Below are 24,043 nucleotides of genomic sequence, written 5' to 3'. Positions count from 1 at the left end.
AGAAATGGGGTCTTTGGTTGACAGTCAGGTTACCCCCTGTTCAAGCAAGGACCCTCACTCTAGTCAGGGTAAAAGAGAATCACCCTCAGCTAACCCCTGCTTACCCCCTTGGTAGCTTGGCAGAGCAGTAGGCTTAACTTCAGAGCGCTAGGTGTAAAGTATTTGTACCAACACACACAGTAACTTAATGAAAACACTACAAAATGACACAACACCAGTTTAGAAAAATAGGAAATATTTATCTAAACAAAACAAGACCAAAATGACAAAAATCCGACATACACAAGTCAAGTTATGAATTTTTAAAGATTCAACTCAAAAATAGCGCTTAGAAACAAAAAATGCTTCGATGAGATGTTAACACGGCGTCGTGACGGAGTCGTTCCCAACAAGCCGACACCAGCGGTGCCGGACACGGAGTCGTGTAGACCCCCAAGTACAGTACCTTTGGAGAAGAGTGAAAACAAGCCGATGCGTGAAGTCGGGGATCGCGGCGTCTGTGCGAAACGTTGAATCCGTGCACTTCGAGCGGCATTGGTCACGACGTGGTGCAGCGACTTCCACGGAGTCGCGGATTTCAGCGGGGCTGCAGCAGCGTCGGGCCTGCGAAGAGCGGCGCATTCCAGCAAAGGTCACGGCGTCAGGTGCAGGCGGCATTACCGGATTCAGCAGCGGCGTCGGTCCGGAGTCGTCTGAAGTCGATTTCCTTGGATTTCCACCAGCTTTCCTTTCAAGGGCCCAGAGACTGGATAGGGCACCACTTGTCGGGGCAGGAGCCTCTCCAGAGACTCCGGGTGCTGGCAGAGAGAAGTCTTTGCTGTCCCTGAGACTTCAAACAACAGGAGGCAAGCTCTAACTCAAGCCCTTGGAGATTTCTTCACAAGATGGAAGGCACACAAAGTCCAGTCTTTGCCCTCTTACTCTGGCAGAAGCAGCACCGCAGGAAAGCTCCACAAAGCACAGTCACAGGCAGGGCAGCACTTCTTCCTCAGCTATCAGCTCTTCTCCAGGCAGAGGTTCCTCTTGGTTCCAGAAGTGTTTCTAAAGTCTGTAGATTTGGGTGCCCTTCTTATACCCATTTTAGTCTTTGAAGTCACCTTTCTTCAAAGGGGACTCACACCTACTTGTGAAATCCTGCCTTGCCCAGGCAAGGCATCAGACACACAGCAGGGGGTTGGAGCCGGCATTGTCAGAGGCAGGCACAGTCCTTTCAGATGAGAGTGACCACTCCACCCCAACCTCCTAGCAGAGATGGCTAATCAGGAAATGCAGGTTACACCCCAGCCCCCTTTGTGTCACTGTCTAGTGCGAGGTGAAAAACAACCCAACTGTCAAACTGACCCAGACAGGGAATCCACAAACAAGGCAGAGTCACAGAAGGGTTTAAGCAAGAAAATGCTCACTTTCTAAAAGTGGCATTTTCAAACGCACAATCTTAAAATCAACTTTACTAAAAGATGTATTTTTTAATTGTGAGTTCAGGGACCCCAAACTCCACATGTGCATCTACTCTCTAGGGGAATCTACACTTTAATCATATTTAAAGGTAGCCCCCATATTATCCTGTGAGAGAGACAGGCCTTGCAACAGTGAAAAACGAAATTGGCAGTATTTCACTGTCAGGACATATAAACCACATTACTATATGTCCCACCTTATCCATACACTGCACCCTGCCCTTGGGGCTACCTAGGGCCTACCCTAGGGGTGCCTTACATGTAAGAAAAGGGAAGGTTTAGGCCTGACAAGTGGGTACACTTGCCAAGTCGAATTTACAGTGTAAAAATACACTTACAGACGCTGCAGTGGCAGGTCTGAGACATGATTACAGGGTTACTTGTGTGGGTGGCACAACCAGTGCTGCAGGCCCACTAGTAACATTTGATTTACAGGCCCTGGGCACCTCTAGTGCACTTTACTAGGGACTTAACAGTAAAACAAATATGCCAATCATGGAGAACCAATTACGTACACATTTTACACGGAGAGCATAGGCACTTTAGCACTGGTTAGCAGTGGTAAAGTGCTCAGAGTTGAAAAGCCAACAGCAACAGGTCAGAAAAAAATAGGAGGCAGGAGGCAGGAGGCAAAAAGACTGGGGATGACCCTGCATAAGCAAAAGTCCAACAACTCTCATGCAGAAGGGACACACATTTATCAGTACACACAGTGTTATGAGTGCTACTGTCCCTACCACTAGTGCCTCTATCAGTCATGATCTCCAGCCACGGAACCATACCCCTAGTGTCTCCAGTATTCCTCTGATATCCATCGAAGTCGACACTCCCAGGCCCCCTTCTCGACTTTCCTTATATTTCCTATTGCCATTTTTATGTTACAGCTGTTGTCCGGTATATATACCCGACAGTCTTGATGGACCATCTGACAGACACCATCATCTTTTTCTAAAGTGATGTCTAACTCCATTCTGTCTGGAATCACAACAGCTCTTAGATCTCTAAGCACTTCAGTGATGTTTCCCAGAGCTATTGCTGTGTAGCTTGCCAATGTCTCCACTAGCCCTGCCAGTTTATTTATTTGATATTCGGAATGCATAACCACTAGTGGAGGCATCAGAACTGCTAAGGTAGCAATAGCCTTATCTACCCAGGATAGGATCCTCCTTCTGCATATTTTTCGGGGGGGCTGATCGGTTACCTGGGACAAACATTGTAACATGTTTTATGTGTGGCAAAACAAGTGTTGGATAACAGCTATCCTGCCACCCGGCCTCAGTCTAAAATATGCAGAGTTTCCACAAACAAAGAAAAATCCACATGGTCCAGAGAGGCTCACTGATAGGCTCTTGGGGCCAACCCTCAATTTATTCTTATTGGTGTAGCTGTAGCAATCGCTGGTATCCACATCTATGTTGATGTTGGTATCATTGGCACCCTCCTATTTAACCGGGGCGCTACCCTTGCTGTACTTGATGCACCAGGGTGCCTTTTTATGTCCACTTATTCTAAGAAGTGGGGTGCCCACACTTTCTGGTGTTCTATCACCAGCCTGCCCCATCTTCCTTACCCTTTTTTTCTTGGGGGTCCAATCTCCTTATTTCTTTAAATATGGCTAGGATCTATTGCTCCCCTCGAGACGGATCCGTTTTTCAGATGCTGTGCCAATTCTTTGTCTATCTTTTCCATATTCTTTCTTACCCCTACCACTTGGGAGGTGCTGTTGAATACCCTTTAGCACCATTTCAAACACTGTTTTACTAAAGTTATTGTATACCCGCACTTTTGATGGGTGCTTTTAGTTGCTGTACTGTTCACCACGTGGCTTCCTACATACTTGGTAAGAGGGAGGTCTGTATACTTCATAGCACCCTGGACAGCAGTGGACAGGTGGGTGCATACATAGCAATCTGGAACATTTGCAGCTTCTGTATACAATTTAACCATTTGCCCAAATGCGTTATCAGCATAATTTTCCTCACTCTCACCCCATGATGTCTGTCCCCTGTTTCCCACCTCTTCCAGTAGGCCTGTATCCCTTCTCTCCGAGATATTCACATACTTCTCTTCCCCTTTATTTATGTAGTTAGCCTCATCCAAAAACAGTACATATATTTCATTTGCATATACTGTTATTACTATTGTCAATATTATCCCTGGAACTGGGGTACATATGGCAGTCAGTACTGCAGGTCACTTCCTTTCTTCTTTCTAGGCATAGTCCTTAGTGTTGATAAGATGATATCACGGTCTATTGTCATGCCGCCGGCTCCTGCGGCCCGAGTGGAGTACTCGATTCGGGCCGCAGTAGGAGCTGCGGTCCGTTTTTCCAGTCACGGGACTCGCTGTGGCCCTTTTTTTCGGCCGCGACTCACATTATTGCCCACGGTAGTGTCAGAGGTCCAGGGTTGGGCGTCGGGCCTCGCCACGTTCAACCCGTGGAATGGGTTTTCACAGCGGGGTGTCTACGCCCGACCCTTCACTTACCTGGTGCCCTGTTCTAGGGATTTTTCTTTCTTCCCTTTTTCTTTTGTTTTCTTTCTATTCTTTTCTTTAGTGGGGCCATATTCTCTTGTTCCCAGCATGCAATTTTTTCTTGTCTTTTCCCTGCATGGTTCCCTTTCTTATATGGCACCTTCTTCTACCTTGTTTTATAGGCTTCTTCCCAATCCAAAATGGCGTTCTTGCTTCTTACCGCATGTCACGTCCTGCTAAGGGGTGTATGAGGGGTTAGATTCTTGTTCTCCTTTGTTGGTGATCACGCTCCGGCTGGTTTTTCTGATTCCAGTATTTGTTCCTTTTCTTTCCAGCTTTTCCAGTTATTTTTCTTGGCGTTGGAATTCTGATTTTTCACATGCCCTTTTTTCTTCTCTTCCAGGGAGTACCTGTCATAGAGGTTTTTTCCCTTAGTGGTTTTTCCTCTGGGACTCCTTCTGGAAGGCACGTACCATTGTCAGCAGCACTGTGGCTACCGGAAAGGGCTGCCCCTACCATGGCCAGAGCAGGACCTGCAAGACTCGAGGTCGCACTTCTGTTCAAGCTGACAAAGGCAGTAAGCGAAGAGTAGACTGTGACAGATTACAACGTCCAAAAACCCAGTTTTGGTCAAGCATCATGGAAGACACTTCGACGGCTGCTGAAGAAACAAACCAAACATTACTCCTGACCATTCAACAACAAGCCCAGGAACTGCAACAGTTACGAACTGAAAATGCGGCTTTACGACAAGCCTTGGTCTCCCGAACAACAGACGTCCCCACCATCTCTGCTACCACACCTCACTTTTCGGTGGATCCCAATAAATGATGTGATTTCCTTGATGCACTGATGGTCTATTTTGCGCTACGACCTTCGCAATTTGTGCATGATAAGACTAAATTAGGATACCTGATCAGTGCCCTGTCTGGTCTGGCCTTAGTTTGGGTGACTCCTTTGGTAGCCACAAATGATTCCAGGTTGTCTTACTATCTGACTTTTTTTGTAGCCTTTAAGCAAATGTTTGAACGTCCTGGACTCGAGTCCTCCGTAGACTTAGCCTTATGTGACATCCAGCAGGGTATATCACACGCTTCAGACAATTGGCAGCTGAAACTACTTGGGTAGAACGTACCCTTGTTACCCTTTTTCATAGGGCTCTTCGGGATCTAATAAAGGATGAACTAGTACATTTCACCAGAGTGGAAGACATTAAGGACACGTGACAAGAAAACAAAAAGAAACCTAGTTTCAATACAGTGATCAGATTATATTATATACACAAGTTATACAAAAATTATACAAAATTAAATCAAGATATATACATTTGAGACATCCGTATATTATCAGATATACAATGGGAATCAGGCATGATTATGGTCACTTTAGATGTAGTGGCGCTATACACCTCTATACAACATGATTCTGGATTAAGAGCGGTAGAACACTTTCTGAATAAAAGAGCAGCGCAGTACTTGGAGCATACCAAGATGATTCTCAACATGATTGAATTTATATTGCATAACAATTATTTTCTATTTAAGAATGATTGGTTCAAACAAAAACAGGGAGTAGCAATGGGATCCAAATTTTCCCCCTCATATGCTAACTTGTTTATGGGGTGGCTAGAAGAAACATGGCTATGGGGTCCGGGCGCAGCAAGATGGCATACATATATTTTATACTGGGGACGGTATATTGATGACTGTTTTATGTTATGGACAGGTGATGAGTCAACATTACGAGAGTTTTGCGAATATTTGAATGCAAATGAAGTGAACATTAAGTTCACATACAAGTATAGTGAGACTCATTTGGAATTTCTAGATGTAGAATTGTTTACAGAGGGTGATAAAATTGAGAGCAGATTATATCGCAAACCAACCGCTTGTAATACTTTGTTGCACGCCACTAGTGCTCACCCTCGACATCAGATTGAGGCTATACCATTCGGAGAGATGATAAGAGCGAGGAGGAATTGTAGCAAGAATGTGGAGTTTAATGCACAAATTAAAGATATGGGACAAAGATTTATAGCTAGAGGATATTCAGAGACACTCAAACGTAAATCGCTTCATAAGGTGCGGAATATACCCCGCAGGCAAACACTGGATCAAGACATATGCCGTAAAAATGCGAAATACAATAAGGATCATAAAATTAGAATTATTTTAGATTATACGGAAAATTCTCTAAAATTAATTCAAATTATGAATAAGCATTGGTCCCTATTAAGTCAGGATGAGATACTTCGGAAATACATTGGAAAGAGACCAGATGTGGTATATAGAAGGGGGAATACCCTCAATAATATTCTCTGTCCAAGCTATTTGGCAGATGCAACCACAAAAGATTGGCTTACTACACGAAATTTGGGTTTTTTTAAATGTGGGTCATGCACAGTATGTAAGTGGGCATGGCAACCCAAAAAGGATGTGGAGGATTTTAGAGGTGAGAAAATACTCATAAAATCACACATAGATTGCAATACAAAATTTGTTATTTATATGCTTATATGTGCTTGTAAAAAAATATATATAGGCAGTACGATTCGGTCATTAAAAATTAGGATTCTGGAACATTTAAGGGCAATAAATCAAGGGGATGAACGCTATCCCATAGCAATCCATATGAAAATCTGTAGTGCACAGGGTACCCATAAGATGTTTAAATTTATAGGTTTTGATCACTGTGAAATAAATCCACGGGGAGGTAATAGAGAGTTAGAGTTGCGTAGGAGAGAATCAAAATGGATCATGAGAATGGGAGCAGTGGAACATGGTCTTAATACGGACCATGAAATGGAATATTTTTGGGGGGATTAATAATCCAGCAGAGACTTAAATTCATCCCTAAAACTACTCTTTGGACTTCATGAGATAAGTCTTGTGTATATTAATATAAACATCAAAATATTAACATCAAAATATAAACAGTCAGCTTTAAAATATTAAAATTCGGTGTAAAATAAGGACTTATACTTATGGGATTATGTAAATTTGAGTATAAACAAATAATAAATATTTATATAAGTATATATTGCATATAACATGTCATTATGAAATAACTTATAATAATTGATTTATTGAGTAGATTTAAAAATGTTTAATGTATGGAATAAATCACTCGTTTTATAATACCAAGGGAGGCCAAATAGTACAGAATATGGCATTGGATGTATTGAACTAAATGTTGAGGGAAGGGGCACAATTAATAGAATTTTGATGAAGAATAAATCGTAAGTAATTTAGAATACTTGGAGCATGACAGCTCCACTTATTATTTGTTATTGCAAGATCGTAACAGTATAGAAAGAATAGGACACAGTCCATCGTCAGTTTTTATTATCTTGAAATCGGAGCATTAGAGTGTGCATAGTCCGTCCTTTATCTCTACCATGCTAGAGAGACGCATAAATAATTGGGAATCATGTCGGCTTCGGTTTAAAATACCGAAGCGGCAAAACACGTGCGGTCGGCGTCTAAGCGTACTCGCGTCTGAAAGAATAGAGTCAATCGGTAAGGATCTTTTATAAATATTATGGAGATATTTATCTTCTGAACTGAACGAGCTGTTTATGTTAGGCTCGAAATTTCTAAACACCGTACTTTCAATATGAATTTATAGGGTCTCATGTTACAGTTATACCAATTAATGGCATATGGGATATACGATTATACTAGGTGAGTGTCATGTACATTTACATTAGAATTACATGGGTAAAATTTGGAATTGGTTTTTGATATATATTATCTCTTTTCACTAATATTCCACCAGCACTAGGTGATATATGCACGGGATGTGCATTTCCCCGATATATTATATCAGGGGATGTATTCACATTATGGGTAATTAATCACTGCTTGCATATATTAAAATTGGGAATTTGAAGTGATATAGAAATCACTAAGGTGTCACAAGTAGTATTATGGCGCACAAATGGACTCTCACCACCAAGCACACTATGTCACTTTAATAAAAAATAATTTGTGGAACACTTCAATTATATAAATATTCTATTATACAAAACTATATACGTAATGCCATTATAGGAAGTCCTGACGAAGTCCTGGGGGTACTCCCTGGATGAAACACGTGTTGACAAAGGGACTAAAGACAAAGGGAGAAAAGAGGACAAAGGGACTAAAGACAAAGGGAGAAAAGAGAAAGCTGTTGGATGGAACTGGTAATTTGGAAACCATTCACACAAGGATACAGATTGGCAACTTTGGAATCAAACCAAATAAAGAACCATAACTTGGATTGATGGACTTTGGGACCGTGGATAGGACAACAAAGGAACTATACATTTTGTTTTGGACTTTGGGAAACCTAGATAATAGGGTAATATTTGATGGATGTCTCAAATGTATATATCTTGATTTAATTTTGTATAATTTTTGTATAACTTGTGTATATAATATAATCTGATCACTGTATTGAAACTAGGTTTCTTTTTGTTTTATTGTCACGTGTGCAACTGAATTTATTTTCATGTTTTGACAATAGGTAGTTGTCGTTTAGGGTTTTTAGAGGGTGTGACCCTAGTCAGCTGCACCGTGAGACATAGTGTGATTTATAAGTATAGTAATAGAGTAGGGAGCGCTCATTACTCATCACTCACCCTCCTTTTTTATATATTTTGGAAGACATTAAGGGTTTAATGGACATAGCGCTCTCCACAGAATATCGCCTTACTGAACGTAGGATGGAGAAGAGAAAGAGTTGTGTACCATCTCATTCTGGCACCTCACGTGCCATCACTCACTGGTCCTAAGAGACTCGTCCTGAGTCTAGAGGAGCTACAGAGGAGGAACCTATGCAAATAGACACCGCTTGTGGACCTTTAACTGCTAGTGAATGTGAAACGAGACGACAAAAAGGTCTGTATCTTTACTGTGGTGCTTCTGGTCATTTGATTCGTACATGCCCCGTTTGTCCTTCAAAGTCTTTGGGAAACGCCAACTCACGTCCTCTGTGAGAAGGGAGGGGATAGGATTCTCTGAGATACCTTCTATTTGTTCCTCAAAAGAAGAAGAAATAACGTCCCTCTTTCTTTTGCCCATTACACTGCAGTTACCTGACGGTCGGGAAAGAAAGGGCATTAGCATTGTTGAATACTCAAGGAATTTCTGGAAGAAAACTTACAGAGCTGCTTGATTGCTCATTCTTCTTCACCTGCTGGGGCTCCCCTCTTTTTCGTGCCTAATAAGATGATGGATCTACGTCCCTGTATAGACTTTCATGGGCTCAATAAGATCACCATAAAGGACTGGCATCCTCTGCCCCTTATAAAAGATATTCTGGAAGCAGTAAGAGGGGCAAAGAAATTTACTAAGTTAGATCTTAGGGAGCTTACCATCTTCTAAGAATAAAAGAAGGAGATGAATGAAAAAACGCTGTTCACATCCCTTTTGGTCATTATAAATATCATGTAATGCCCTTTGGCCTAACCAACACTCCCTCTATTTTTCACTGGTTTGTGGACTTAGGGGCATATTTATACTCCGTTTGCGCCGATTGTGCGTCAAAAAATTTGACGCACAATCAGCGCAAACGTTGCCCCGTATTTAAACTCTGACGCCCGAGCCCGCGGACGACATAATTCCGCCGTGTGCGTCATTTCTTGGATGCGGCAACCCGCCCTGCGTTAATGATATGCATGGTAGGCGTTCCCGTCCAAAAAATGACGCAAACGGCTGTGCATCGTATTTATGCTTCCGGTCAAAAATGAAGCACGTCCGGGAGGTGGAGCCAGAAAATGACGCACAGCCTGATTTGCGTCAAAATTTACTGCCTGGGTCAGGGCAGGCGTTAAAATGGGGCAAACACACCTGTATTTAATCAGAACACACAGAACAAACAGCAGAGCAGCAGAGCAGCAAAAGGCAGACATGGAGGTGATTCTTATCCAGCGTGCACGCAGACGCAGAGCCCAGCAGCAACAACAGCAGCTACAACAACACCAGCAGGGACCCCAAAGGCAGCGCAGAAGGCAGGAGAGGATATTCCGCCCAAGAACAACCCTTCAGGGCCTCAGGGAACACGACATCATACAGAGGTACCGGTTGAACTGGCAGGCCATTCAGCAGCTGCTGCGAAACATTGAACAGCAGTTGGCCCCCACTTTGGTGACACCCCACAACATACCAACAGAAACAAAGCTGCTTGCCGTACTTCACATGCTGCAAGTGGCTCATTTCAAACAACTGATGCCCTGGTTGCCGGAATATCACAACCATCATTCTCCGCATTTCTGCCCAAAGTACTGGATGCCATCATTCGCCTGACACCCCGCCACATCTGCTTCCCTAACACACTGCAGAAGCAGCAGGAAGCTAAACAGGGGTTCTACGCCATCAGTGGCTTCCCACACGTCCTTGGTGCAATCGACTGCACACATGTACGCCTTGTGCCACCTGCTGCAACTGAACACCTCTACCGCAACAGGAAGCACACACATTCAATCAACGTGCAGGCCATAGTCGATCACCAGGGATTGATCATCAACATCGTGGCTAAATATCCTGGGAGTGTCCATGACTCATTCATCTTCCGTCACTGCACCATCAACCAACACTTCCAGGATGGACGGTATGGCAATGGACTACTTGTTGGTAAGTACAAAAACCTACTTATTTACACACTGCACAGCAACCCTCTAGGACACACAACACATACACCACAACAGCAACATCTAGACAGGAACACACTGAGGTCCTGACATCACTAGCCATGTTTCTTAAGTCACCATTGAACCTGTCACACATCGGAAATTACTGTACAGCCTAATGTGAAGACATTAATGAGTGTGGTAGCCGAAATGTCACCTTGCAAATTGTAAGTGTCACAATGACCTTTACATTAATACACTGCCTAAGTCTAAAGGTATGGGATGTCCAGGGTACTTTCATATGAACGTGCTAACAACACTTATAAATTAAACTCTACATTGAACTATCTACTCACCCCAAGTGAAGACACAAGGACACCTGTATCACAAGTCACAATGTTAGGGAGGGCACACTGCACTGGAAATCACAAAACATACTGATGACAAACTGTTAGCAGACAAACACGTGCTCAGCCAAGGTAAAAACACAATGCAGATGGTATAGTCTACAAGTATAGGATGGCACATTAGTACACTAAATAGTCTCAAACAACACAAGACAACTACTGCTATAAAAGGTCTTTTCAATAGTGCAAGCTAAATCAACATGATCCCATTCTTTTTTTCTTTCAGCTGATCAGGGGTATGGCATCCAGCCATGGCTAATGACACCATTTGGCAACCCGAGTACTGCTGCAGAGTGGGCATACAACGACACCCATAAGAGGACACGCAGCATTGTCGAGCAGACCTTTGGCATCATCAAGTCAAGGTTCCGCTGCCTCGACATCACTGGTGGTAGCCTACTATATTCCCCCGAGATGGTCTGTAGGATCATACTAACATGTGCAATATTGCACAACATTTGTGTCAAAAGGAACATTCCCCTCCTCGAACCAGACCCATACATGCCTGAAGACGAGGAAGAGGAGGATGCTGCCCTGCAACAGGAGGGGGAACAACCAAACACGGCTGCTGGAGTGCGTAGGCGCCAACACATTGTGAACAATTTATTTTCATAATTATCACCATCACCACGTAATGAACTATTGTAAATAAACACTGATAACAAACACCACATCATGGTCTGGCCTATTCATTCCTGCACACCTTTAGCTTTAAATATCAGAAGAAGAATGTCGTCTCATGGAGCAATAATAATATTACAATCAGGACACAGAAAAACACACAACAAATGTAATGCCTATCATACAACGGTCACATACACACACAATGTAAATGACTGACATCCTGTACAGTTCACCTTTGAAGGGTAATAGCTGAGGACCACACATATTACACACATACATGTAGGAAACATGGTTCATCACAGCAGATGGCACACAACTAAAACACCATCACTCAAATAGGGGAAAACAGGCCTCATACATCAGGCAGTTGACATGCTTATGCTTCAGGAACAGGAATGTATTACTAGACTCTTGGCAGCAGTAATTCCAACTACTTACAATCTTTGCAATGACTATCTGTCACTAGAGTTACACATAAGCAGAACATACACAGCACAAGTGCCACACATATGACAAGCATCCAGCACATCACATCCCATCTACATGTCAGCCCTTTTCTAAAAACCTTACACACCCATGCGGCTGGTCACACCACACCTGTCTGAAGAGGTTCCTGGAATGCTGATATGTGTACCCTGAGATTCCCTCATCTACATACACACTCTCACAAGAGTTATCCAGTGTGCCACACCCTTTCCTATGCCTACCATTGTCATAGTACCATCTCACTGCATGGAACTCAGCTCATATAATACACTGGCTTGGAATTTTTAAGGCCTGGTTTCACCTGTAGATAGATTTTCGTGTGAAAGGTACTGTAGGCCATTTTAAGCTAATCTCATCCGACAGGACTTGTGAGACACTGATGGAGGCCACACCAGTGATCCCCTCAATGCACCCCACCCAAATTTACATGCCCAGTCCCTGCTGATGCCTCCTACAGCATGGATGTTGACATTTGGGCAATCACACCATTACGCATTGCTACTAATGTTGCTGTGTAACACTTTATCAGGGTTCATGTGTCACCTTCAAGACAACACAGGACATACACAGCGTGTCATGTCAACAGTCTACTCCTCCCTCTGACCAGTCCTAGTCAGACCACTGATCATGTAATTTGTGAAAGAGCTGGCTCCTGATTGACCCAGCATCCTGACTGGCACCTGTCCGTGAGTCACCCTAAAGATACCCGGTGTCCACCTATGGACCACACTTGCTGTCCAAAACCTCTCGTACCTCAGAGGCTAATTTGTCAATTGCCTCATCAATGTATACTCAAATACATTGTATTGCATCAGCTGACTGTTATTTGTATCATATTTTTGACAGTGCCCTTGAATAGATAAATCATGGCCCTTCCGTTGTCTGGGCCTCATTAATGCCTAAACTACAAAGTGTGACAGTGGACCTGGCCCATAGCGTCTAATGGTGTACGTGGCTTCCAGCAGAACCAGCAACCTCAGATAATGTCCATGAAAAGTCAACACATATGAGGACCCTGACAGGTCACACGCTGAGTAACATTGTTCAAATAATAGAGATGAGTCGTGTGTGCTGAATACCAGCCATTTACTTCTGCACAGAGGCTATGATGTTTCCTGATGCATTTCCATCCACAGAGGCCAACTTCAGTACAAATGTTGCAATGACACATGCCGGATCCAGACACCTGAGACATTCTCTCACTCAGCACACCACGGTTGCCCAGTTGAAAGTCTCATTACACGTCTTCAGTGACAGAGTGGGACCATCCACGTGTAGGTTACCATGTCCTCAATGACTTTACTCACATTTAGCTACAAACGATAATCATTAGATACACGATTAGCTGCCAATAACTCATGATGAGACGTGGACGTTACAGTGACAACATACACCTTAAGACTTGATACTGGATCAACATTGGACCACACACATGTACAAGTACCATCCAATCAACAAAATGGTTGCAATCATCCTATCACAGTGGTGTCCCAGTTGTAACCTAGCAGGAAGAATGAAACATGCCACTAAACCAGGTAATGCATAAAGGGCCACATACATCAAAAACCTAGTTGCTAACATGACATAAGGAATGTTGAGATTTTGCTATTAAATCATTGCTAAATGGTATGTCAGAATTCTCCAAAGAATCAATAGGGCAAACGTCAAATGGGCAAATGGGATTACAGATTAGCAAACTGAGAATCATACTCAATTTGCTTCCATGGCCTGCTGCCAATGGTTTAGCATTACAGAATTTGGGAAAAGCCTGGATAAAGTTGCAAGTCAGGAACAGCAAAGCCTAGGGTGCTGGGGGCCTAAGTCCCCCTCTGCTGCACCACAAATATAAATTTATTATGCACATGTGAAGCACACACATGCATAAGGCGCATGTGTGCCCTACATGTCAATAGTGAAACACATTTTAGATACATCAACTCATAATTAGGACATGGTTACCCCCAAAAAAGATTTAGGCGACAATTGCATTACCTAATTGGCCTTAATGCAATTTGGAATAGCTTGATACATGTGCTCGCAATTTTGATAAGGAATACATCCAGGTATGTCTTTCAAATATAGAAATTTTCAATCAGCAATTACCTACATATGTGCACAATAATAAGTAATATCCATTCTGGCCAATCATTACTATTGCACTGTGAATACCTTCTATACATCCTATAAGGGACATTTGCTATAGCTAACCCCAAAGTTTATCACTTAGCACCATTTGGTCATGCAAAATTACATTACTCAATTGGACAAAGGAAATACATATTTTTCATAATGCGTCATATTTTCACGCATACAGCTTGTGCGTCAATATTTTTGACGCACAGGAGTGCAAATAATGCTGAGTCAATTTTTTTTTTCATAAATAGATATCATATTTGGCTGCGGTTTAATTTTCACCTCTAGAACTGTAAATTATGCTGCAAACAAATAGTATTTACCAAATATGAAAAATAATTTGACTCTGCATTATCTGCACTCCTGTGCGTCAAGAAATATGACGCACAACCTGTATGCGATGCGTGAAAATATGACGCATAATGGGAAAAAACGGCGGCCATTTTATGCAGGATGTGATGTAATAGGATATCCTGTTTACAGAATCTGTACAGTGGGTGTACTTTCACTTTCACTTTGCAGTCTCTGATTATTCTAGACTGTGTGGTTGTGTGCAAAGTGTTGTCCTGTGTATTAGTGATTTTGTGTCCAGTGTGCCATCTCACTTGTTGTTTTGTCACCATTATCTTGTTGTAGAATACTGTCTGAGTCTGTGTTGTATAAATTTTTCAAGTCCAGTGTTGTATATATTGTCTGTGGGAGTCTGTTGTGGGTACTGTGATATAGGGGATAGTTGGACTCTTCTATTTGTTAAGTTTTCTTTGTATTTCCCCACTCTAACTTTCCCCATTTCCCCCTTTTCTTTTTTTCTACTACTTTTTAAAAATTTTCAGTGCTAAAATGTCTGATAGGCCACAGCTTTCCAGGATGGGTGAGGAGAAATTGGGGGGGTTTATATGGCTTGTTTGCCATTTCCTCCCACTTATGCTGGAGGCTGGGGTTAGGGTGATACAGGGGTATCACACGGAGGCCCAAAAAGTCCGGTGGGGGAAGGTGTTCCATCACTTGGTCCGTCTATATGGTAGCCAACGGAATGACCATCAATTGAAGCACCGCTGGGCTGACCTGATCTCCAGGGAGCAAGATCTGCTGGACCATCTGGGAATCAGGATTGGTGGCCATGTTGGTGAGTACAGATCATGTAAATGTGCACAATTTAAAGCTGTGTTGTGACATGTGATGATTGTTACCCAATCTGCCAGATAAGTAGCTGACTGTGTGTAATGCTAGGGAAACATACAGGGTAATCGATGCACTATGTGAAGGATGACAAATGCTAGCAGTCAGGCAGCTCATGTTTTCCACACATACAGGTTGCTTGTAGCAGAATGTAATGTAGTGCCGCCTTTGTGTCAGACAAGCGACACATTAATGACGCAATCAGGACTCTACAGGTCACAATAGCCAGTGAAGTATGGATGTAGTAACATCATACCTACATATGTTGACGCTATAGCTAGACTGACATTTGAAACCCTACATGATGCTGAAAATGAGTGCTGCCTTCACGTCAATTGAAGTTAGCAATGTGGCCCACACATATGTCACATGTGTGTCTGGTTAGTGTGTAGGGAAAATGTTCACGGAAGTGCCATGCCTTGTCATGATAAAAGTGCCCCTTCACATTTTATTGTTACATGCCAGATCTGAGCATGAACCATATTTGTAAAGGACTCAGGTGCCCTCAGCTAACATATTAGACAGGTATTTATTGTCACTTGTGCCAAAATCAGAATAGGGATGGCAGTCCAAAGGTATGGACTAGGGTACAAACATCTATGTTTGGTGCCAATCACCATTGTTTGGACACATCAATTTATGAAACTGTAACAACATGAGGTATTGCCAAAGTACCTGGCCCTCTGTACCATGTACCTATCTGTCACAAATGTGTCATGACCACATAGGCTGTTTGACAGGTCATGCAGTCCTCAAGTAACCAGCTTATGGATGTCTCTCTTGGATGCACATGATGAGATGAATGCACACCTATATTGTTGCTGCATACTAATGTAGGTGCATCTTTGCCACCACATGACAGTCCAGCCGACTGCATGTGTGTAGAAGTGTGTGTAACTGTAGCAGGACACCCATCCTATGTAAATGTTGCACATGAATAATTCCATGCAGTATGAGCATGTGTGAAAGTGTTTCATTACTCATGTCATATTATCACATTGTGTTTGTATTTGAAATTGTTGTCAGTGCAGGGATTCTGAGTATATTCTTTCTTCCATGCTTTACAGGTGGACCTGCACCGTACACAGTGGGAGAGATGGCTCATTTTGAGGACCCCGACACCTACAGTGAGTGTTGCATGTGTGGTATGTTTTGTGTTTGCTGGTGATGTGTGATGGACTACTGTGTGTTGAACACATTGCAAAGTTTGATGCGCTGCCCAATCATTAGTCTTGTTCCATTGGTGGGATTTCAGTTATCACTTCATTTTGAGTTGACCTATGCTTATCCATTTGTCTGATTTTGGGTCTGTAGGCCATTCCTGTAGGGCCCGCTATGGGAAATGGGGTGAGTCATGTGGAATACACTAGTTAATGTAAGAGTTGCACTGGGACTCGTCTCGGACTGATTCTGCATGTCAGACTGACATTCTCCCAGATAGCTTCTGCAAATGGCTTGTCTGAAATCTTATGCTTCCCTAGTAACCGATGTACTGAGTACACTGTAGGTTGGAACTTCCGGGTGCATGTACTTCCACAAGTTGTACTAGACGTGTGTGGGACTAGAGTGCAACTGCCTAGGTGTGCATGCTATTCATGATCATGGGTGTTCTTGCTCCTCTGTGTCTGTAGAAAAATATGCCTCACTGTAAGTATGTGATGTTGGCCTAGGTCAGTACATTTTGACATGTGTGGACCTTGGATAGGACAAGGTTTAGCTGACTCTAATTTGTTGATAGCCCTTACTGGTGGTGTGTGTGTGGAGGTAAAAACATGTTGAGGTTTCTATCCACTCCTGGGAGTGCATCTATTTTGGGATTGTTGCTTGTTCTTCCCACCCCCCCCTCAAAGATAGGCATGTGTTTGGGAATAGGGTACCTAGGACTGAAGCAACCAGTATGTTACACATACTTGTGACCATTTGAAACTTTGTTTTGCACCTAGTGTACACACTTGGTTATGGCACATGAGTTCTATACTAGCAAATCCCATTACAAATTGCAGATCTTGAGGTTTGTTATTGGTATCACATACACTGACATATGTAGTCCAGGCAATAGGCGGAGGAGGTGCAGCATGATTGTTGGCTGCAATTGTAATTTTTTTGATGACAACTTATTGGCAGTTGTTACCCATCATGTAGATTATTGTATATGCTATGTGTGAGATGACCTTTGTATGCAGGCTTCCCATGTACTTCCTCTGATACTTTCAATGATCTGTATGGTGATATGAGCTGTTACAAGTACAGTAAATGTATTGTCAGATTGACCACTTGTGCTATTCCACACAAGGCAGTTCCTATGGTAAATAGTTGCCCTTTGTCTTCACAGCTGCAAACATGAGTGCCGCACAGAGGCATGAATTTGAGAGGCGGGCCATGAGGTACCGACACATCCTGCAGGTGCAGTCGGGGTTCCGACGAATGACCCGTAAATACCAGTCGGATCGGGCCTCCGGAGCATGGTGGGCTTCACCACAGGATGGCCCAACGTTGCCCACTACAGCCACCACCACCACAACCACTGGTTCTCCCCAAGTGGCCCCAGCCACAGCGGGGACAGTTGTCCCTGCCTCTGCAGCACAACCAGGACCCAGCATCATGACAGCTACAGGACAGTCCAGTGGGCTAGGCTCAACACCCACACAGAGCACCTCTGCTGGGACCCAGACAGCAGCAGCACCTCCAATTGACCCTGCGGCATTCCAGGCTTTGGAACGCAAAATGGACAAATTTATGAGGTAGGTGGACAAGCTGAGCCAATATGTGGCCTACATCAAGAAGCGGGTCAGGTCTATCAGGCGGACCCTCCGGAGGGCCAACCTCTAGGACTGATATGGTCAATGTACATAATTCCCTCCCCTCCCTCCTCTTTCCTTGTTTTCATGATTAGTGGGCTTGGGGGATTAGTGTTAGGTTAGTATAGGTTGTTAGCTTAGTTAGTGTTAGGGAGGAGGGTGGGGGGTCCTGATTCTTTCTAATTTTCATTATTAAGTTTGTGGGCGGGTGGGTGGGGGTCAATGTTGGGGTTCCTGTGTGTTAAAAAAAAAAGAAAAAAAAAGAAATAATAATAAAATTCAAAAAAACTTACAAAAAAATATATGATTGTTTAGGATAGTATAGTATGTGTGTAGGTTAGTATGTGTTGTCCTGCATGTGTCCTGTCTCATAATGGTGGGTGGGGGGTCGATGTTTAGATCGATTCGTTATATGTATAGAGTAAGTTTAGCTTAGGTTAGTTAGGGACAGTTGTGGGTAAGTAGTAGTCAGGTTAGATTAGTGTAGGTATGACTTTTCCCTTAGTTGCCTCTGGTGTGATTAGTTATGAATAAATATATAGTTAACCCTTTGCATTATGTGTTAACTGCTACTTGATCATGGCCTTGCCATCTGTGTAGGTGATTGTTGTTCTATGACATTTGTGTCCTATGCTACAAACCAAAAAAAACTGAGCTTTAAAATGGCAGCTACCCCTGTGCTACCTTGGTAAGTATCCACCATTTGATAGAACCACCAATTGGAGTTTACATGGATCACAAAAGATTTGTGTCGATGAGTATGTTTTCTACGTCACAAAGTGTGCTTCCAGACTTGGTATTGTGGGGAAATTTTTAGGTCGGACTGCAGTGTGATGTTCAGGGACATCTTTGAAGATGAGGTCTTGTTAACACTCTTGTCTTCTTATCTTCATAACTGACATAGATCCTTTGTGCAAAAATTCAGCATGATTACCTATTTGGATGTTTACTCAGAAAGGTTGATTGATGCTGTGTTTAGTTGTGTTTGCTTAGATTAGACTGCATAATTCAATGTATTAGTATTGCATGGTGACAACATTTACCAGCCACCATTAGTTGACTTTGATTTCTCTTGATGAAGCATTATTCAGTCCAACACAGCATGATTGTGTGTGGTTTCTCACTTCATCAGTTATTCTCCTCAGGATGGGCAGGCTATGATGCAATCCTGGCCACTGCACAGATGTATCTGACTACATGATGTCAGGACAGTTGTATTGACAAGCTACATGGTTGTCACACAGGCACTTTTGTGTTATCTACTGCACAGTTGATGTGTCAAATTACACAGAGACATATTTGTTGTGCATATTTATTGGTAGGTGCTATAGTGCAATATGTACATTGTCCATGTTTGCTGAGTCCGTTCTAGTGAAATCTTACTGGTGATCCTACAGAAGGGGTGTGGATAATGCTCCTGACATGCTGGGTTGATGTTACAGACAGTGCAGAGGGACAGGATTTGCCAATAAGAAGGAGAGAGACATTCACTGGCAATGCTGACAAGTTATACAGTGGTTAGCAGATCAGTCATTGAGTATAGTTGTAGTGAGACTCGCATTTGACAATACGTAGGACCTTGGTCGAAGTAGGCCATGGTGCAGGGACTAGTGCTTCCGGGTACTCTTCCTTGTGAATGTGATCTGTTCCATGTCTTCTTCTTCTGATGTGTGTGTTGCCTGCTTCGTCCTTGTTGTTGTTGGTTGTGAAGGGGCAAGACACACCTCAGTGTTAGAAGACGTGGAGTCAGACATCCCGGTGGCTGCTCCGTGTGAAGTTCTTAAAGGCAGTACTGCAGCAAGGAGGGTCTGCTAGTTTTTGAGAATAGCAGCCACATCATGATGGTAGGCAGCCAGGTCGGCCCTGAGGGAGTCATGATTGCATTTGTGCATGCAGTGGAAAGTTTGGGGTGCAAGGTGTTGTGGCAACTCCCTTACTGAAGTGGTGAATTCCTTGACAGTTTCTTGTAGTCCTTGCAGTATGGATGTTAGGGCTTGCACAGCTGCTGCCTGATCTGCAGATGACATCATGCACGAGCGCACCCCCTCAAGGCTGGCTGCCATATTTTGCATCCCCACCTGCACCTCCTTGGCCAGCTCCCGCTGTACTCCAACTACAGTTCTTTCAAAGCTGGTGCCAGTGTTGTCAGAGTCCTCAGCTGTATAGGAGCTGGCAGGTCTTGCAATTGGGGTGGTGGGTGGTTCTTCTGTGATGGCTGCTTGTTCTGTGCTCCTCCTTGTGACTGAAGGTGGGGTCTGGAGGGTTTCTAGGACCTTTTGGATGGTCTCCTGGGGAATGTTTATGGGCTCGTCATCCATGTCATAAGGGAAATCTGGGACAGGCATATCGGCAGGAGATCCATCTTCCTCTGCAATGAAACAGGGTACAATTAGTGTGTCTGTGTTGTGACAATTTTGACGTAAAGTGCCTGCCTTTTGATGAATTCACTTTGTGATCTTGTTTGGTATTGGTATCTGCTGTCCTTCAGATGGGCATTGTTATAGGCCTTTGGCCCACCTGTGTGTCACATGTATGATATTGAGTTATCAGACTTGTCTGCCTAATCGCCTCTAGGTGTTGCTTTATACCAAATAGAGAATAGCCACCTTTTTGTCCTACTCGACCCTCCGTGTATATCCATTCTCATGGTGAGACCTTTCACTAGCTGTGGGTGTTCTGATGGTCCTGGCAGCACAATTAACTCTCAGGACCTGCCCCAATCCCTGATTGTTCACATTGACTTAAATTTAATTGACATGTAGAATATCCTATGCATGGCAATGTTATGATGTGATATGGATGTTGATATTGTTAATGTGTCCTGTTGATGTTGGGTAATTTGTGTTACATTGGATTGCCCTGATTATCGTATCAGTGTCCTATTTCCCCCACTCTGACTATGCAGGTGTATTTCAGTGACCAGTTCCATGTGTCCCCTCCTCAATGCTGTTGTCTGAGCAGTATGACTTTTGTGATGTTGCCTTGTTTGCCAGGCACAGGATAGACCCTGGCATATGCAGCATGGGTGTGTCCTTAGTGCTGTGTCGCTCCTATTGTTGTTTACATTGGCTGATGTTTGCGGCAACTATGGGCATTGACATTTGAGTGTACTGGGGGCTTTGTCTTGTTTCTGGAGATTGTTGCAGATGTCATCCTCACCCCCTAATTTAGGTATGTATTTTCCATGGGGAGGTTACTGCCATTGGCTACTTGAGCTGCACACAGATCAGAGGTGGTAGTGTCAACTGTTGTGGCAGTTACATTGCAGTTTTCGTTTTGGCTAGAGGATTGCTGATAGGGCCCTAGTTAATGTAGGAGATATGTTGGCTGATGAGTGCCAGGATGTAAGTTTGACGTAGTGGCCTTCCCTGCTGTTGAGGCTTTCCCTTTGCTCCATTGTTGGCATGACAGCATGCCCCCATGGGACTGTTGTTGGTGTACTGTAATGTTGTGCCCCAGCTTCTGTTTGTGCAGGCCATGCCCCCTTGCGGTACCCCTTTACCCATGCCACTCCATGTATATGATGACTTACATGCAATGTGTAGTAGGTATTTCCCCCCCTGCTTAAAGTCAGCATTATTGTATTTTAATTCCCCATGCGACTTACCCTGCATGTGCGTTGTCTCGTGGTAGTCCGCGCTGTCCTGTCCTTGAATCCCTGTGACGATCTCCTCAGGGATGACGGCTGCGACCATCTCCTCCATGTGGTCCAGGGCCTCCTGGTGTGCAGGACTCCCACCTCCAGTCTGCAGTGCTGCCTTCCTGTTCCTGGCCATTTTTTCCTTTGTCCTACGTTTGCAGTCATGCCAGCGTTTCTTACACTCGGTGACTGTCCTGCGTACTTCAGCCTCACTGTTGATCTTGTCAACTATTTGTTGCCATATGGCCTCTCTCCTACTGATTGGCAACTTAGAGGTGATAAACAGTTGGTGCTGGTGTTCCGTCACCTCTTTAACCAGGATTTCCTGCTCCTCTGCACTGAAGCGACACTTTCTTTTCTTTCTATAAATGTCCTGGTTCTTGTATGGATCGTCCTGGCTGGTTCCTGGTCTGCTGTCATCTTCCTGGGGTCTGTAATGGCATCTGGGATCCATTTTGGCTCTCCTCTGCTGAAATGGCAGTGTTCGAGGGTATTTTTGACGCTATTGCGTCAAAAAAAACAGCGCATATCCGGGTTGCGGTGTCGTAAATACCCACAGTCATTTATGCCACGTTAACGTCATTTTCCTTTACGACTTCACGCCGCGATGTGCGTCAAAAATAATTACTCCCACCTGTTGATTGCGCCGCCGTGCGTCAAAGTATAAATTTGACGCCCGCACGGCACTACGAAATGGCGTTAGCCGGCGGTAAATTTTTTGACGCAAAACTGCGGCGGCGCAGTTTTGCGTCGAAAAGTATAAATATGGCCCTTAGTGTTTTCTGGCCTTTTAAATCAAACAGTAGTTATATACCTAGATGATATCTTAACATATTCCATTCATTCAGAACATCATACTATGCATGTAATTCAAGTTTTAGAAAGACTCTGGCTACACCAGCTATTTTGCAAACCAGAAAAATTTGAATTCAACAAAACTGAGGTAAAATATTTGGGGTACCATATTAACCGAGTTGGTATTGCCATGGACCCAGACAAGTTCAAGCCATTCTAGACTGGCCATCCCCCTCTTCTATCAAAGAAACCCAGTGTTTTTTAGGATTGGCAAATTTCTATCGTAAATTCATTGCAGATTTCACCCAACAAACTAGTCATATCACGCAAACTCTTAAGAAAGAGAGTCTACAGAACAGCTTTTGTTGGACAGAAGTTGCAGAAACTGCATTTCAAGGCCTAAAATGTGCCTTCATGCAAGCTCCTATAATAGGGCATCCTGATACCATCAAGCAATTTAAAGTTGTCACTGATGCTTCAGAGAGAGCAATAGGGGCCGCATTACTACAAAAGCAAAGTGGTGATGGATTAGAACATCCAGTTTTTTATCTATCTCATGTATTATCTGGTTTATAGCATAATTGCTCTGTTTTGGAATGAGAACTGCTTGCCTTAAAGACAGCCTGAAATGAATGGAAACAATTCCTTATGGGTTCAAGGGAAACCTTTGAAGTAAGAACAGACCATCAAAATTTACATTGTCTACATAATTTCCAATGCCGGAGCAGTCGCCAAGCCCGATGGGCCTTCTTTTTCAGTCAATTTGACTTCTACATAATTTACATACCGGGTTCTCAAAGTATTTTGGCAGATGCTTTGTCACAACGCTATCCTGAAAATATCGATCCTCCTACACAAAACCTCATTGAACAGATAGAATTATTGGACCAGTACAGTCTTTTCTTGATAAAGTACGGTCTGAGTATTCAACCCTCTCTGAACTTGAAATGAATAACTCATGTCCAAATCTATGTAAGGTTAAGGGGTACTACTATCATAAGGATGCACTGTGTCACCCTACAAAGATAGCCCAAACTGAAGCACTACAGATGTGTCACAATTCTCGTATTGCCGGTCATAGCGGTATCAAAGCTGCACAAGAACTACTCCTTCGCTCTTTTTGGTGACCTACGCTTAAGACAGACACTGAGAGCTATGTGGCTTCTTTTTCCATCTGTGCACAAACTAAAATACCTCATACCGAACCAGCAGGACTGCTTCGACCTTTACCCGTTCCACCAGCTTCTTGGCATAGTGTATCAATCAAATTGATGTGTTCCTTACCTCCCTCAGGAGGAAATCGAGTTATAATGTTATAATGGTGACAGTCGATTTATTTACGGAGATGGCTCAGTTTATTGCATTAAAGAAACTACCCACTGCAAAAGAATTGAGTCAAATCTTTATACAGCAGATCTTTCATCTTCATGGTCTCC

The sequence above is a fragment of the Pleurodeles waltl genome, chromosome 6 (assembly GCF_031143425.1).
Source record: "Pleurodeles waltl isolate 20211129_DDA chromosome 6, aPleWal1.hap1.20221129, whole genome shotgun sequence".
In the NCBI taxonomy this organism is placed as follows: Eukaryota; Metazoa; Chordata; class Amphibia; order Caudata; family Salamandridae; genus Pleurodeles; species Pleurodeles waltl.
This window is presented reverse-complemented; position numbering follows the sequence as displayed.